The 11,630-nt window shown below is 56.3% G+C and overlaps 1 protein-coding gene across 1 annotated transcript in view; it reads right to left on the reverse strand.

Annotated features, from left to right (window-relative positions):
* The window catches only part of LOC144719360 (rabphilin-3A-like), an 83,726-nt gene that overhangs the window by 61,964 nt on the left and 10,132 nt on the right, over positions 1 to 11,630 (reverse strand). The window lies entirely within an intron of this gene.

Here is an 11,630-nt window from a genome sequence, read left to right on the forward strand (position 1 = left end):
CCTCGAAGCGCGTGGCGCTGATTCTAAACGTGGAGGGGGAAACCCGGAGGAGGACCCCGAGAAGAAATCCACGCGACCACGTGGAGCGACGGAGAGAGACGCGCAGACTCGAACTCGACAGGGGGCGTGAGTGTCGGGATCGAACCCACGTCCTCGTGTATAAATAACAAACTGCCTGCAGTCTCCCTATAGAGTTCCTCGCCTGGTTCAACAAAACGCAACTTGATAATCTTCACCGGCAGCAGCAGTTTTCCCCGGCAAGACGTTGGGCATTGACTGAACGATCTCTCTAAGCACGCGTCGCCTCCAATAGAGATGCGAGCTGCAGTGCGGTGAGGTCAATGGCTGGGGAGGCACTGGCTTTTCGTGTCAGAGCCAGATTCACACACTGCGGGGGCGTGGTCTCACGGAGGGGGGCGTGGTCTCACGGAGGGGGCGTGGTCTCACGGAGGGGGGCGTGTTAGACACGTCCCCCTCAGTGAGGCAGATGTGATAGCTGCCTCCCCTGGTGCTTTTTCATTGCAGTTTCATGACGAGACCAGCGAGCCTAAATATACTTATACACGCACGTGAAATAAGTTAGCTGGAGTATGGAAGACGAGGACATGAAATGAAGGGGTCTACAAACATTACATTTGTGACATACTGAGATAGTAACAGGCACGCGCTTATTGCCCGCGCTCCATCCAGTTGCTGAGGGGTTGCGCAATCAGAGGGGAGGCTGAGCTCGTCGCTGCCTCACCTCGATTCAGATAATCGTCACTGCTGTTGGCCGTGAGCGGGAATCCAACCCGGATCGCCGGGATTGTAGCGCAGCGTAGCGCTAACCACTACACCACCGCTCCCCAGGCACGGACGCAGCCACACAGACAGACACACCGAGACACTTGGAGACAGAGAGACACACCGAGACACTCGCTGGAGACAGACAGACAGACCGAGACACTTGGAGACAGAGAGACACACCGAGACACTCGCTGGAGACAGACAGACAGACCGAGACACTTGGAGACAGACAGACACATCGAGACACTTGGAGACAGAGAGACACACCGAGACACTCGGAGACAGACAGACACATCGAGACACTTGGAGACAGAGAGACACACCGAGACACTCGGAGACAGACAGACACATCGAGACACTCGCTGGAGACAGACAGACAGAACTCCCGCCCGACCACGTCAAACAAAATACGCAGAGCTGCCCTGCCCCCCTGCCCCCCTGCCCCCTCCACCCACCCGCCCCCCCACCCCAAACATCTCGCCCAATGTAACAGATCAATAACTGGAAGCACGCAATTAGTTCCTGCTGCATCGGCCTCTCGCCGCCGTCATCAATGACTCGAGGCATCGTAGAGAGCAAACCACCACCACCACCACAACCACCACAACCACAACAACCACCACCACAACCACCACAACCATCACAACCACCACAACCACCACAACCACCACAACCACCACCACAACCACAACCACCACCACCACCACCACAACAACCACCACCACGGTCTTGCTGCGATGTGCACTGCGAACCCGGCCACCCGAGTTCGATTCCCGCCCACGTCTAACATCAGTGGCGAGCGATGGACTGTAAATATCGACGCAGCTCGCTCTGCACCCCCCACACGCCCCCCTCAGCCACCCCCTCGGCCAAGGGGAGGGCCCAGGACCGGCTCGGATAATCGTCACCGGTGGTGGCCCGTGAGCGGGAGTCGAACTCGGCTCTTCGGGTTCGCAGCGCGTTGAGCCGACCGCTGCGATGCCGCTCCCCGCGGCGCACAAAGATCCCCCCTCGTTTCTAGACGGCCTGGGACAGACTGTCGGGGGCAAGTGCTGTTGGCGAGCGCCTAACGAAGGCCGGCACGGCACACGAAGGGGCGGGTCGCCAGCACCACGCCCGGGCCGCCTTTGTCTCCCCAGTGGCGATGTTGACACACAGGAGCCAACGCAAACACAATCGCGCGCGCGCATTCTCAATGTATTTGCGAAGCACGCGGCCGAGTGAACACCCACCACCCTCACACCTCATCCCCCCTCCCCCGCCTGCCTCCTCTTCCCTCCCTCCTCCTCCTCCATCTCTTGATCTCCCCGGCACGGCGCTGACCACGCCGTTCTGGGCGAGGTTTTTCCCTCCTCGACGATAGCGGGCGACAACAAACGACGCGCAAGTGGGGGCTGGGGAGGGTTCGATCCGTCTCCCCTCCCCGCCCTCCACCCACCACCCTCCTAAATCTTGGGCATCGATCCGTGGCAGAAACTGCAAAAGGGCAACTTGGAGTCCACCAGGGGCGTCGTTTACATTCCGGAATCCATCTGCACCTGGCCCATCAGCCGTCTCCCCTTTGGGGCGGCTCAGCCGGAATTGTTTGAATTTTAACGACGCAGATCTTGTTGTGTGATGCCGCGGTGTGTGGGTGGGAGAGGTGACACGGGGTGAGGATTGTTTTATTTGTGACTAATGATGATGATGATTAATTGATACCGCTGAAGATGATGAATGAATACCTCTGGTCATGTGTTGTTTGCTGCTGCTGCTGCTAATGATGACGATTGTGACGACAGCGTTGGTGTTGCGTCTGTTGATGATGACGGCGATTATAATGATGAAAGTAACGATTCTTAAACGAATGTTGCTGATGATTATAATGATCATCATGAATATGATGATTATAATGATCATCATGATGATGCTGAGTCATTTATATATATATATAATTTGCAGAAATTCCTTTCCCGGAGGGGACGGATAGGAGGGGAGGAGAGCTGTGAGATGAGAATGCCCCCTCCTCTTTAACCCCCCCCCAAAGACAAAGACCCCCCGTATAGCCTTAAACAGACGGTTGAGGCAAGTGCACCTGTGAAGGCCGGGATGGCACACGAGGGGGGGTGGCCAGCACCACGCCTCGGCTCAGCCTCAAATGAGTACCTGGTGCGGTCTAAAAAGAAATAATCGCCACTGGCGAGACAAAGGCGGTCGGGCGTGGTGCTGGCCACCTACCCCCTCGTGTTATCGTTCCGCCCTTCGTAGATGCTCACTAACAGCACTTGCCCCAACAGTTTGTTAAGGCTACACGGGGGTGCTTTGTCTTTGTTGTCAATAATGATGATGGTAGTTTTCAGTAGTATGACGAATAAGCTGCGTTCTATCACAATGAAGCTGACGATTCAAGATGATATGTATAGCTATCCGTGATCACCATGATGATGATGATGATTTGGATGCTATTTCTCTTGCTGCTTGTTCTCCTCTTCATAACGGCGATGACGATTCACCCGATAAGCTATCGAACCTTAACCCGAACCGAAATAACATTTCACGCAAGCTCCACTGAACCGTCAAAATAATTCCGTCAAAATCCGCTCGTAAACTCAAGTACCCATCTCTCTCTGTCTCTCTCGCGTGCAGGGAATGCAAAACGGCGCGGGTCTGGCCTCCGTGGAGCAGTGGATAGAGAATGTCGTGCCTGTGTGTAATCTACGAGCGCAGACACCCTGCACTGCGAAGCAATCGGGCCGCGGTGTCGCTCCATAATTTATGTCGCCTCGACAGAGACGCATACACTCGGCACGCAACGCGACTAGCAATGCGGTTCAGACACGGGCAGAGACACCGCACACAGACAGAGACACGTGGTCACACGGACACCGCACACAGACAGAGACACGTGGTAACACAGGGACACAGCACACAGACAGAGACACGTGGTCACACAAGGACACTGCACACAGACAGAGACACGTGGTCACACAAGGACACTGCACACAGACAGAGACACGTGGTAACACAGGGACACCGCACACAGACAGAGACACGTGGTCACACAGGGACACCGCACACAGACAGAGACACGTGGTCACACAGGGACACCGCACACAGACAGAGACACGTGGTCACACAGGGACACTGCACACAGACAGAGACACGTGGTAACACAGGGACACCGCACACAGACAGAGACACGTGGTAACACAGGGACACCGCACACAGACAGAGACACGTGGTCACACAGGGACACCGCACACAGACAGAGACACGTGCGGACAGACAGACGAGACCGAGAGACACGCGGACACCGGGAGGGACGCAGACGCAGAGAGAGAGACATACAGAAGGAGACACACGCAGAGACAGACACGAGCACCGGTACGCACAGCGATGAGCAATAGGATGCAGACACATGGTCACACAGGGACACCGCACACAGACAGAGACATACACACGCAGAAAGACACACACACAGGATAAAGACAAAGATCCCCGTTATATCCTTAACATTTGGGGCAAGTGCTGTTCGCGAGCACCTGTGAAGGCCGGCACGGTCCAATAAGGGGTGGGTGAAGAGCATCACGCCCGACCGCCTTTGTCTCCCCAGTGGCAATCTTTTAACACGCCGCACCAGGTACTCATTTAAGGCTGAATGGACCTAGGAGCGGTTCAGATAATCGTCACTGGTGTTTGTGGCCGTGAGCGGGAATCGAACTCGGGTCACCGGGTTCGTAGCGCAGCGTAGCGCTCACCGCTACACTAACCACGACTGCGTCACCCCCCCCCACACACAACAAAGACAAAGATCCCCCGTATAGCATTAACATAATGTTGGGGCAAGTGGTGTTGGCGAGAAGCACCTCTGAAGGCCGGTATCGAACTCGGGTCGCCGGGTTTCGTAGTGCAGCGCGCTCACCGCTCCGCTAATCACGACTGCACCACCGCTCCCCACACACACGCACGCACACACACACGCACGCACGCACGCACGCACACTCACACCAGCACGTGTGCGGCGGGAGCGACCCGCGCGGGGAATCGATGCTGAATGAGAGCGTAGAGCGTGAAAATGAAAATGAATGCAGCAGAAATGTTTTGGCATTCACTTGCGACGGCGCGCGGCGGATAATTTGATTTTAACGAGGCGTGCGACCCCCCCCCCACCCCGCCCCCCACTGTCTCTTGCATCCAGGTCAACTCGCTCCCCCCTCCCCAAAGAGCCCTCCCCACCCAGGTCCTCTCTCTGTTCCTGCCAAGGTCCTCCATGCCCCCGCCTCCCAATCCAGGTCCTCTCTGCCCCCCCCCCACCCAGGTCCTCTCTGTTCCAGCCCAGGTCCTCTCTGCGTCCCATCCCGGGCCCTCTCTGGCTGAGTGGCCGGGTGTGCCGCTGGGTTGAGCTATGGACCCGACCGACGGACGCATTTGTTGAGTTCAATGAGACAGGGGCGGCGTTCATTATTTTGCGTTCTGTTCGCGGTGGCATCCGTCGGCGAATCACCGCGACATTCTCACTCGCCTGGCGCTCCTCACACGCAGGACGATTGACAATCCATCAGCTGGCAAGGAGCTCGGCCGATCCGCTGCTGCAGGAAAGCCTCCCCAAGCCGCCACGAATCTCCCACGGTCCTGTGACGTAATGTGTGGCTACCTGGATACATAGGCAATTGTTATACTTTTTAAAATATTCTTATGAGTGTTAAGTGTTCTGACCTCGCCCAGTGACGTGACTTATCGTGTTTATTTACCTATTTGGAGATATATTTGAATCGTGATATATTTACCCAGCAGATATCGAACCGAGTTCGCGCTTTATGCGAGCGGGCAATGCTCACTCGCCGTACAGATGGAAACAGATGGCGATCGGTCCACGCTTTGCTGCTGTACTGCCTTGTCGGATAGGAATGGAGTTTCCCAACATCTGTGCGGTGATCCACCAAATCTCGCGGCTGCCTCCACAGCGCTGGGTGACAGACAGCCACCGTGCAGCAGCAAAGCCGCCACCACCACCACAGACAAAGATTCCCCCTATAGCCTTAACAGACTGTAGGGGCAAGTGCTGTTAGCGAGAACCTATAAAGGCCGGCACGGCACACGAGGGGGTGGGTGGCCAACACCACGCCCGGCCGCCTTTGTCTCCCCAGTGGCGATATTTACAAATCGCACCAGGTACTCATTTGAGGCTGAGTCGACCTAAGGGAGGCCCAGGACCGGTTCAGATAATCGTCACAACCACTACCACCACCAAAAGCACCACCACCATGCGAATGTTCGCGTAGCCTCTTCACAGCTCAGCCATCGCCAGCCGAGCCGAGCTCCCCACGACCGCCACACAGCCATTACCACTCTCGCCGCACGGTCTCCCACTCTCCCTCCTTCCCTCTCTCTCTCTCTTCCTCTGTCAATAGAGAATGCGAGGGCACGGAGCTGGCGATGGGAGGGAGAGGAGGAGGAGGAAGGAGGGGGCAAGGCGGGTTGCGGACATCACGGGAAGACGCGGCAAGGAATTGGGATGGTGGTGGTGGTGGTTGTGATGAAAGTAATAATGATGGGAATAGGAGTAGTGATGGGAGCGGTTGATGGTAATGGGAGTGGTGATGGTAATTAGAATGGTGGTGGTGGTGGTGGGAGCGGTGATGAGAGTGGTGGTGATAATTCGAGTGGTGGTGGTGAGAGCTTTGATGGTGATGGGACTGGCGATGGTGGCGATGATGAGTGTGGTGATGAGTGTGGTGATGGGAGGGGTGATCGGAGTGGTGGTGGTATTTAGAGTGGTGGTGGTGGTGATGGGAGCGGTGATGGGAGTGGTGGTTATGGGAGCAGTGATGGTGATGGGAGTGGTGGTGATGGGAGTGGTGATGGTGATAGGAGCGGTGATGGGAGTGGTGGTGGTGGTGATGGGAGTGGTGGTTATGGGAGCAGTAATGGTGATGGGAGTGGTGGTGATGGGAGTGGTGATGGTGAAAGAGCGGTGATGGGAGTGGTGGTGGTGGTGGTGATGGGAGTGGTGATGGTGATAGGAGCGGTGATGGTGATAGGAGCGGTGATGGGAGTGGTGGTTATGAGAGCAGTGATGGTAGTGATGGGAGTGGTGGTGGTGGTGGGAGTGGTGGATATGGGAGCGTCTCTCATCCTCGCGGTGCTCCCACGCCCGACCCCTCCGCCCCCGTTGTCTGGCGAGTTATTTATTTAATTAATTGATTTATTGACTAATTTGTTTAATTACAAATTGAGTTTTTTTAAACTGCACTCTGGTGACGTCACCGCGCATTCACCCGAGGGTCGATCTGCGGTGATGGTGGTGGGGGCGGTGATGGTGGTAGTGGTGGGGGCGGTGATGGTGGTAGTGGTGGGGGCGGTGATGGTGGTAGTGGTGGGGGCGGTGATGGTGGTAGTGGTGGGGGCGGTGATGGTGGTAGTGGTGGGGGCGGTGATGGTGGTAGTGGTGGGGGCGGTGATGGTGGTGGGGGCGGTGATGGTGATGGTGGTGGGGGCGGTGATGTATGTACGTATGTTGAAATTCTTTAGCACCCAACGTAGCCAACCGTGCTAATCGGAGGTGATGGTGGTGGAGGCAGTGATGGGGATGATGGCGGTGATGGTGGTGGTGGAGGCGGTGATGGTGAAGAGTTCGATTCCCGCTCACGGCCAACACCGGTGACGATGATCTGATTCGGAGCTGGCCCTCCCCGAGATCGACTCAGCTTCAAATGAGTACCTGGCGCGATGTGTAAACGTCGCCATTCGGGAGACAAAGGCGGCCGGGCGTAGTGCCGGCCACCCACCCCCTCGTGTGCCGTGCCGGCCTTCATAGGTGCTACTCGCTAACAGCACTTGCCCCGAAAGTCTGCTAAGGCTACACGGGGGATCTTTGTCTTTATCTCTGGCGGTGGTGGTGATGGAGGCGGTGATGGTGGAATTGTGGTCGGGCAGGGGCTAGCGAGGTTGGGTGAGGGGGGGGTGGGGGGCACTGGGGAAATTAAACGGGGGTCAAACAGGGTGCTGCACGCGTTGGGGGCAGCCAGAAATAACGCGCCAGGCGTGGGGGCAGCCGGCGGGGGTCTGTTCACGCGGTGGCTGAATGAATTGTCTTTATTTATTGCAACGATCAACTTAATAATTAGCAGCATGCATACCACCATCACAAACAACAACAACAACCGCCATTCGCCACTAACTGGCGGTGACGTCACCACGGCGCTTGTGCCAGGCTAGGTGCACGTTGAGGCCACGTGAAGTGTCGAACGCCCGCTGGCAGGAGGTCACGGTGCAGACCCAGCAGGTACCACGGGTCGACTCACTGAGATGATGAGATGACTGGCTGATGCACCATCTGTGCCCCCTACTGTGCCAACTTGCTGTGTTTTAGCCACCCGGCGCTCAGCTCGTTGTTGTGAGCGTCGCTCCTCCGCCCTCTGTTGTTGTTGGAGGGCGACTGCCTCCAACTGCCCAGTAGCGTCATTAACGAGCCTCTTCCACAGAGGCCGATCTTGACACCGCTGGTACCAGTCATCGGCAAGTCCACTCAGCTCCACATCCTCATAAACCACATCACTCCATCTCTTCTCTAGCCCGTGCCGTGCCCGTTTAGCCCCCTCGATCCGGCCGAACAAAAGCTGTTTGGGCATGCGGTGATTGGGCATGCGAGCTCACCGATGGGACTTTGTCCAGATCTTTCGAGGATTTGTGAGCTCCTCACACAATCCAGCCTGCAGGTTAAACCCGATTGATTCGGAGTGAGACCTCTGCTGTTAAACCGAAGCCGGTCATGAGCACACTGCCCAGGTATGGGAAACTCTCCACTCTCTCCACAACTGCCCCATCACCGATTGGGAGATGTGGGGGTGGAGTGCCCGATGGTACAAAATACCCAGGCAGGTGATTCGTTTTGGTGGGGCTGATGGTAAGGCCCCACCTCTTTGTGGCACACTACAGTTTCAGCAGCAGCGCCTCCAACTTTTCCTCTGAGTGAGCCGCAATTACCAGGTCATCAGCATACATAACGTGGTTGACCAATAGGGAGCCATCCCTTGACCGCACCCGGGCATCGATCAGCCTCCCATTGTATCTGTACCAGATGGAAATTCCTCCGGTACAGCTACTGAAGACTTCACGAACTACGTGGTTGAAATCGATGTTTAATAATGTTGGAGCCAGAGGACATCTCTATCGCACCCCAAGGTGTACAGGGAATGGCTCTGACTTCCGGCCACGTAGTTTTACCCGGTCCTGCTCACCATCATGAAGGTCCTTAATGAGCATGAGCAGAGGGTCAGGGACTCCGAAAGCACAAAGAACAACCCAGAGCCCAGGACTACTGATGGTATCATAGGCCTTGACCAGGTCAATAAAGCAGAGATGTAGATCTTGTCGGAATTCCCTACACCTCTGCTGTAGCAGACGGACAGAAAATATGGCATCTGTGCAGGACCGCCCTTGAAACCGCATTGGGGCTCCGCAAGCCTCTCCTCAGTGTGCCTGGCAAGGCGATGTTGAATAATCCTTGCAAGGACCTTTCCTGGCACACTGAGGAGTGAGATGCCCCTGTAGTTGTTACAGTCTGTTCGGTCCCCCTTCTTATAGAGGGGGACCACCAGGGTATCCTTCCAATCCTGCGGAACCCGTCCAGTGGCCCAGACTGTTGTTATGATGTCGTGTAGGGCAGTCTGTGCACAAACGCCACCCTCCCTCAGCATTTCGCTTGGGAGATCATCTCTGCCTGGTGCCTTTCCTGGTCTCAGAGTCTCAGACTCTGGATCGCCTTCAGTACTTCCTCAACAGATGGCACCTCAGCCAGCCACTCACAGGGGGTGACTTCCTCCTCCAAAATTTGAGGCACCGCAGCCTCAGCAGGATCATCCACACTTTGTGCCATGATGTTTTCCAGGCTGAGGGATTTCCCCTCTCCCAGGAGCTCACAGAAATGGTCAGCAAATCTGCAAACCTGTTCCTGGGGGTCGGAGATTGGATCACCGTTCTTTCCCCTAATGATGGTAATAGGTGTGGCGCTGCAGGTTGCTTTTTTGATGGAGTTAAATAGGGATTTGTGATCGCGGGCCATTGAGGCAGACTCCATCTCCTCAGCAACCCGCGACCACCACCAATCCTTGCAGCGCCTCACGGCTCTCCGAACCTCAAAGCGAAGGCTGCGGTAAGCCTCCTCATTCTCTGACGTGGGATGCTGTAGACGATTAGAGTAGGCCTGTGGCTTTTTCTCAACCATCCTGAACACCTCCTCTGTCAGCCAGCGTCTCTGGGGAGGTCTGGACCGCGTACCCAAAGCAGCCATTGCAGCTGCATGAGTCAGTCCTAAACCTCGCCCATTTACCCTCGACATCAGGAGTGGGGGACGATGCCAACCCCAGTCGCAAGCGATGATGAAATTCTCGCTTGCAACTTCCATCAGCTAGCTAAAACCAGGCCACCTTAGGGCGGAATTGGGTCCTGGGTGTACACCCACCACCGGAGTGGAAAAATGGCAGGCGCATCTTACAGATGACAAGTCGATGGTCGGAGGGCAGATCAGCTCCACGGTAGGTCTTGGTGTCAAGGACATGAGCTCGCATCCGCTGGTCCGTCATTATGTAGTCCAGCAGATCTTCTTGCTTGGACCCGGCATGCATCCATTATGTTGTGTGGATGCGCCGATGCCGGAACAGAGTGTTGGTAATTACAAGCCCATGGGCTGCACAAAAAGCTAGCAGCCTCCTACCGTTATTATTGAGCTGATCTGGCCCATGCCTTCCAATCACTCCAGACCAGGTGCCAGCATCATGACCAACTTGGGCATTGAAGTCACCCAACAAGATGACTCTATCCCGAGGGGCCACTTTAGCCAGCACCTGTGACAGGAGGTCATAGAAGGCATCTGACTTATCGGCCTTGCCTGCATCCCTCCACGGATGTTAGTCTTCGGTGGGGGCATAAGTAACCACGACCACGGTCCACCGGACCTCCTGAATGCCACAGAGATCCAGGTCGTACCGGTCCAGCTCCCGACATAGGAGCGGCAGCCTCTCCTCCGCAGTGAGCATTCGAACTTTCCACGTGGCCACATGTAGTGACTTTTTGTTGTTTCTGGAGGAGCCCCGAGGGTAAAGATTAAATCTCCTGGCTCCGCCAGATGGGGTTTGGCCAGGTGACGTTATAGACGCCTGTCCCCCCGGAGCCTCCGGCACAAGCTTATTAATTAGATATTTTTCACGTGGTTTAGTGGTAATTTATTGAAGATGGAGGGGTTACCAGCCCCTCGCACCCGTCCAGAGCCCCCATTTAGCCGCTGTTGTGGTCACAAACGCCCTGAGGGGAGAGGCCAATCGGAATTGGCCCTCCCCCACTGGTGTTGGTGGACCGTGAGCGGGAATCGAACTCGGGACTATGCCCGGTGACATGGCGCAGCGCGCTAACCGCTGCACCACCGCTCCCCATCAATCGCTTCCTGCTAGCAAATTCACTCCCCGCAGTCCGTGAGGCTGCTGCTGCTGCTGATCAGATTTATTTGATTTTTATTTTACAAGCAAAACAAAACCCGCCGGGAATCTCAGGAAATCATTCGCGGTGTGTGTCTCACAGGAACACGCTGTGCCCCCCACCCTCCACCCCTACCCCGCTCCCCCCATACACCTTCCGCTCCCCCCAGCTGCCCTCCTCCGCCCTCACCATCCATCACACGCAACCCCATAAAGATGCATTTTCCGGGAAGCGCCGTGCAGAGTCGGGGTCGCTATAATTACAACCCGGATCTCCCCGCCTCCACGCTGCCACCAGCAGAAACATCGGCGCCCCCCACCCTCCCTCCCTACACCCCTCCCCACACCCCTCCCTCCCCACAGCCCTCCCTCCACACCCCTCCCTCCCCACAG

This window comes from Lampetra planeri, chromosome 6 (genome assembly GCF_965212315.1).
Source record: "Lampetra planeri chromosome 6, kcLamPlan1.2.h2, whole genome shotgun sequence".
Classification (NCBI taxonomy): Eukaryota; Metazoa; Chordata; class Hyperoartia; order Petromyzontiformes; family Petromyzontidae; genus Lampetra; species Lampetra planeri.